Genomic DNA, 7,221 nt, shown 5'->3' with positions numbered 1-7,221 from the left:
AATATCCATAATAGACAAATCCATAGAGACGGAAAATAATGAATGGGTGCCCAGGACTATGATTATGGAAGGAGGTAGATGGCTGACTGATAAAGGGTATGGGGTTTCATTTGGGGATGATAAAAGTGTTTGGAGCTGATTGTCACGATTGTTGTACAATTGTACATATACAAAAAACCATTGAATAGTACACTTTAAATGGGTGAATTGTGTGGTGTAAGTTATATCTCAAAAAGCTGTTAGAAAATATGGAACTGGACTAAGTCATAATAAAGAACCAGCAAATTATGGGGGGGAAAAAAAACCAGTAAGGTGAATTGAACACTCCTTTTCTTATGGGGTTCTCTGGTTGAATGTAAACTCCATGAAGGCAAAGACCTTGTTGACCTCTGTATTCATTGTGCCCAGAACTGTGCCTGGCACAAAACATGTAAGCAGTAAATGCTTATTGAATTAATAAACTAGAATATTGAAAATTAAATACTTAAGGTCTAGCATTAGACTCAATGAATGTTCTATAACTAGAAAAGGCAAGTAGCATCAACATTTTCTTCATTTAAATTAAATGGAAACAGACTCTCCGATAGAACCCATCAATTTGCAGACTATGGGAATATCCTAGTACCCCACGGTGAAGATGATGATACAGTGGAGCACGAGAAAATCATATAAATTACATAAGGTTTACACTATACATATTTACATCTATATTGTTATATATTTATATGTGTGTATATATACATATATACTTCTATATAATACAGGAAAGCAGTTTTTCCTGGCCATCTTCTGCCTTCACAGACTGAAATTGTTTGTAAAAGCTCAGAAAAACCACACCAGAGAGAAAAGAGTGTTATATAGTTAATCAAAGGTAGATTTCTTCAAAGGTTTGTCTCTATAAGCATTTTCAAATGTAAAATATGTGGAGAAATCTTATTTTTCTTGGTTTTTAGTAAATGTACCATGAAATTCTATAAATAGAACTTGTCCTTTTTTTTTTTTTTTTTAAAAAAGACCTCACTTTTTTTTTTTCTGTCACAACAATGTATCTAGTTATCACCAAAGCTGCTCGTGGTTTAATCATTTCTATCCTCTCTCCCTTTCTCTTTCTCAGTGTAGGATGGGAGCACAGGAGGGGGTCCTATACAGCATGCAGACATTGCCACAAATAAGCAAGATTGAATGGTGGTGACTGATGGGTCCCTCCTGATATCTACTAATAATCAAGCACTGCCAATTGAGCACTGCCATTGTTCTTTTCCTGGCTAAGGCCCCACTGTTTTAGTTTTGTAAATACAGAAATCAGATCAAAATTAATGAGATTTTGCTGCATTTACAATCAATACCAGTGGTAACAGCTAAATCAATCACAGAGTCTGCGTCAGCCGTCAAGATGAACACAATAAACAATGTGTCTTATCTCTCCAATTGGAATCTCCATGTGAAAGCTCGTCAATAAAAACAGGTATGTGGTATCTAGCTCTAGACATACTGCATTTGCACCTCCTTCTCTCTTTCTTTGAAGCTGGACCCTGCACTTTCCCACTCCTGTAAACCCTTAGGTTTTTCTTCTCATAAGAAAGGCAGGACATTTTCGCCAACCATTGTCCTGGCCCCAGCTCTCCAGCGTTCAGAATCAAACACTTGAGTACTTAAAATTGGCAAGCCAAAAATGAAACCCTGTATTATATTTATATACAGTTATATCAAAAAATAAATATCAATGTCTTCATCACTGATATTGGCATTTTCCTTTAATACATGAACCAAATAGAACAATGAAGTCCTAATGTTAGTGTAAAATTATTATGTAAACTTTTTGTTATGATGTTATTTCCTAAGATGAAATTACACCTATATAGACACAAGCATACTTCAGAAAGCAGCTACTCTTTTTGGCCATAATGGATGGCATACACTTTTATGGATGAATTAAAAAATGTTTCTCAAAATAATCCAGTGGGGGGATATCCCCATTCGATGAATCAAGATTGGTCATCAAGCTGAGGAATGGTTTAGGGAGGTTTATTAAACTAGTTTCACTCTCGTATGTTTCATAATTTTTATAATAAAAATAAAATATATTGGTCATGTGAAATACAATGGTAGACACATGTTTATGAAGAAATAAGAGCATGTTTTAAGTACATTATTTTATTTTATTGTCTCTTTAGGGCCGTACCTGTGGCATATGGAGGATCCCAGGCTGGGGGTCAAATCAGAGCTGTAGCTACTGGCCTACACCACAGCCACAGCAATGCCAGATCTGAGCTGCATCTGTGACCTACACCACAGCTTGCAGCAATGCGAGATCCTCAACCCACTGAGTGATGCCAGGGCTCGAACCTGTGTCCTCATGGATGCTAGTCAGATTTGTTTCTACTGAGCCATGATGGAAACTCCTGGTACATGATTTTAGATTTAAGTGAAATCCAAATAAAATATAGCAGGTTACAGTTCTAGTTAACAATAATCATATGTTTGAAGTAAGCTTGGCTTTCTATTGCTTGTCCAGAAGGGCTCATCCTCTAAATTGTGAGAACAATACTTGGATTTTATCATTCAAGGTTTAAAGTAGCAGTATACTTGGGCAGTATTTTCGTATAGTTAAGTTTCTGCTCTTGACAACTCTTGGCAAAGAATAACTTTAGTGTTTTATCAAAGTAATACCTACATAGATTTTCAATTATCAAATAGTACTAGAAGTGTAACACAAAGTATTAGTTTTCTATCCCACCACTTCCCAGTCTAGAGTTCCACACACCAGACCCAAGCATCTTTGACTCATTTTGCTAATTTATCTGTCATTCACCTCACTATGGTTCTAGATGATGTACTTGAACATTTTGTACTGCCTAATTACCTCTCGAACGCATTTCGTTGCCAAGATAGTCAAAAATTCAAATTTCTAATTAAGTTATCATTTGTGGATTCCTTATTCTCCATTCCTGTTTTTTTCCACTTATTTTTTCTTTACTTTTTTTTTTCCCTTTTGGCAGCTGCTTATATCCAGTTTTCTTGTTGTATGTTAAAATCACTATAAGTTGGATTTTTCTCTAACTCGCAATTGAAAGCCTTTTTTTAAAAAAAATTAAAAAATTTGAAGTATAGTTTCACTTTCTAAATTGATGGAACCCCATTAGGGTTACCCTTGGTTTTGGCCTTCATTTCCTGCTACTTTACTCACTCCATACCTGGAGAGAGGTGACTTATTTGACAGATATATTTAGAAAAATAAAGGAGCATATGGGACTCAGATGTGCCTTTAGTCCTCTTTGGAAGTAGCTATGCACAGAAAACACTGTTTCCCAATGTTCCTTCAGGGTATACTTTGTTCTTCCATCGGGGGAGGCCTTCCCTTAGCCATGTTGCAATGGGCGTGTGGGCAAGCTTGCCAGCAATTTAGTGAGGAGGTCCATTTTGCTCTTCACTAAGCCATATCTGACACATTTACAAGTAATAATAGTGATGTTCCAGCCTCCAAACTGCCGGTCTTTATTTCTCAATTTTCTCATATCCCAGGTAGGAGAAAGAAGGAGCTGTTTATTGGACTCCCTCAGAGACACCAGGAATATCTATTTGTTATTTGTCATTCCATACAATGTATTCCCTGCAGAACCAGGTAATGTACTGTGACTATATTTCCTCTTTTATACAACTTTTTAGGCAACCTCCATTTTTCTTGGAGGTAGAAATTTCTGTCTTCATTTTTACTTATTCATATTTTTTTACTCTTTCCTTTTTACTCTTTCTTTATGCTATGTAAATAAGGACTCTAGATTTCTCTTCCACAAGATAAATTTCATCCAGCAACTTTTTATTCGTTTCCTAGAGTCTTTCTTTTGGGGACCCAATAGTCTCCTCTTCTAATTAGGACTGGTAGCTCACTAGCCCTATTTGCATGGTTGTCATTCTGGAACTTTCTTTGGGGTCTGTACAGTGTAAATTCGCTGTTTCTCTTTTTTCCAAAACAAACAGCTTTTTATTGAACTATAGTTGCTTTATAATGTTGTGTTAGTTTCAGGTATACCACAAGCAAAAATAAATACACACGCACATATTCTTTTCCAGTTTCTTTTCCATTGTAGATTATTACAAGATGTTTATTACAAGATATTGAATATAGTTCCCCTGTGCCATACAGTAGGAACTTGTTATCTATTTTATGTATAACAGTGTGTATATGTTAATCGCAAACTCCGAATTTGTAGCTCCCTTGCCCCTTTCTCCTTTGGTAACTGTAAGTTTATTTTCTATGTCTGTGAGTCTATTTTTGTTTTGTACATAAGTTCATTTTTATATTTTAGATTCCACATATAACTTATATGATATTTTTCTTTGTCTGACTGATTTCACTTAGTGTGATAATCACTAGGTCCATCATTGTTGCTGTAAATAACAGTATCCTTTTATGGCTGAGTACTAGTCCACTGTGTATATACATCACATCTTCTTAACCTGTTCATCTGTCGATGGACATTTAGGTTGCTTCCATGTCTTGGCTATTGTGAATAGTGCTGCAGTGAACACTGGGGTGCATATACCTTTCCAAATTAAGAGTATTCATCCTTTTCAGATATATACCCAGGAGTGGGATTGCTGGATCATATGGTAGTTCTCTATTTTCCGAGGAACCTCCATACTGTTCTCCATAGTGGCTGCACTAATTCACATTCCCACCAACAGTACAGAAGGCTTCCCTTTTCTCCATACTCTCTCCTGCATTTATTGTTGGTAGATTTTTTGATGATGGCCATTCTGACAGGTGTGAGGTGGTATCTCATTGTGGTTTTGATTTGCATTATTCTAATAATTAGCAGTGTTGAGCATTTTTTCATTGCCTCTTGGCCATATGTCTGTCTTCTCTGAAAAAACGTCTATTTAGGTCTTCTGCCCATTTTTTGATTTTTTTTTTTGATATCGAGCTATATGAGCTGTTTGCATATTTTGGATGCAAACGAGTAGCATCATTTGCAAATATTTTCTCCCATCCCATAGGTTTTCTTTTCATTTTGTTTATGGCTTTCTTTGCTGTGAACAGCTTTTGAGCTTAAGTAGATGCCATTTGTTTATTGTTGGTTTTATTTCCATTATTCTAGGAGATAATGTCAAAGAATATTCTGCCTATGTTTTCCTCTGCTATTTTTATAATATCTGGTCATACATTTAGGTCTTTAATCCATTTTGAGTTTAATTGATCTATGTGTGTTTTGATGCCAGTACCATACTATTTTGATTACTATAGCTTTGTAGTATAGTCTGAAGTCAGTAAGCATGACTCCTCCCACTCCATTTTTCTTTCTCACGATTATTTTGGCTATGTGTTTCAGTAGGGATTTGTTGTTTCTTGCATCCCATTTCCCCCTCATTCTTGGTGTATCCTTTACTTTGGTAGAGCATATTCTTTAAAAACTTTCTGAAAATAATACTGAGGAGATAAACTTTTCAGACTTCAAATCTTGAAATTTTATACATTGTATCATGTTTTTTTTCAATCAAGATGAAATGAGGATAGAATTTTACATGAGAAATTATTTTTTTGAAATATTTTCAAAGTTTTGTTCTGGACTGTTTTATCTTCCACTGTTCTTGTTGAGAAATCCAAAACCATTGACTGCTCACCCTCTAATATCACCTGTTTTTCCACCTGAAATTACAGTAAATGTTGTTGCCAATCCAAAATCCATTTACCCCAAATTTGTTTAGGTTTTTAGCCCATCCCCAGCTTCATAAGAGTATCCTGATTAGTTTAAGACAATCAGAAAAATGCTATTTCCTGTCTGCCAATATAGGCCCAGAAATGGGCAGGTGACATTAACTACCTCATAAAACTGAAGGAAAGGATTTATAGTATGTTGGGAGATCAGGTTCTCACTCTCCTTCTGAATGTGAACTATAAAATTTGTAGCCTTCATTGCTGCTGTCAGCTATCTTGTGAACATTAAGGAAACCAAATTTAGGGAGATCCAAAGGAAGAAGAAAGGGACAAATGGAACTGGGGTGCTCAATGACCTCAACTGATACTATTATTATGACTAGAACCTATCATACTTCTATACATTCTTTTATTTAGTGAGAAAACTTGCTTATTATTTAAGTAGGTTTCAGGGAGCATTTCCCTCCAGTTCAAAGCATCCTGACTGCCAGAGAAGTCTTTTACAGTTTTCCCTTTATCCTTAGTATCCTGAAATTTCTTGATGTTGTCTCCTAGTTTTAGTCATTTTCCTTCCTTTTGCTTGACATTAATTTCCCCTTTAATTCTAGGTGCTCATATCCTTCAGTTGTCAGAGAAACATTATTTCATTATCAATAAAATATCTTCTGGTTTTTCTTGTTTTCTCATTCTGTACTGTCAATATAGAAGGGGTTACAGAGTCACGGGAACTTTCTGTAATATGAATTCTTAAATGACTCCCAGAAGATTCATAGATAACCTGCAGATGAAATTTTATCCCCTTAAAATAGTATGCACAATACTGTATGTATGTATGCTTTTTTCTGAAAGATAAGCTAAAGCTACTTTTTATTTTTATTGCCCCCAGAAAATCTAGTCCTTGAGTGTGACAGGACCATTAACTTGTGAGAAAATGTAATTGTGAACTGCTGACTGATTACAGATGAGAAGGAGGGAGCAAAAGTTACGGAGAAGGTAATAGTTCCTGATAGTAGCTCCTGACACTATGTGACATGAATGGCTGTTAGATTTGCTTCATTCAATAAAGAAAAGGGAGGTTAAAGGGTTAGCCAGCTATTTGACTGATTTTGAAAGGCCAAAGAAAAATATCTGATCTGTTAGTCTAGTGAATGGACAGCTTTGTGGCTATTGGTTGAATATTCACAAAATGAATGAGATTTGAGATCTTACTTTAAAGAAGGAAATGAAAGAATGCTCAAGAATGGAATTAAATTCACTTTATGTGCTAAAGCCTCATCCAAGGTTTTATTATACTGCAAGATGTGTCTTCTGATAAATAATATTCTATGTATGGCTATGTATTTATTTGAGAGTTTAATGAAAAAAAAAAGAAAGTGAAACTGTTTTAATGGAAAATCATTGCAATTAGTTTCCAAAATAGCTTCTTAAATTGCTCAGTTTCAAGAATATTTTTGGCAAAGCAATGTATTATATAGTAAGTACAATAATAGTTCTAAAAATCCTTAAAAACTTTTGCTTTTTCACCACTTAAAATTGTTATTAAGTTAATGTTGGCATTTCAGACA

The 7,221-nt window shown here is 35.1% G+C and overlaps 1 long non-coding RNA gene across 1 annotated transcript; it reads left to right on the top strand.

The window, feature by feature from the left end:
• Positions 1,121 to 6,875, top strand: LOC110257652. Its single transcript, XR_002340542.1, has 3 exons — positions 1,121 to 1,465; positions 3,523 to 3,622; positions 6,543 to 6,875. It is a non-coding gene; the product is annotated as an uncharacterized LOC110257652 (long non-coding RNA).

The sequence above is a fragment of the Sus scrofa genome, chromosome X (assembly GCF_000003025.6).
Source record: "Sus scrofa isolate TJ Tabasco breed Duroc chromosome X, Sscrofa11.1, whole genome shotgun sequence".
Lineage (NCBI taxonomy): Eukaryota > Metazoa > Chordata > Mammalia > Artiodactyla > Suidae > Sus > Sus scrofa.
This window is presented reverse-complemented; position numbering and strand designations above follow the sequence as displayed.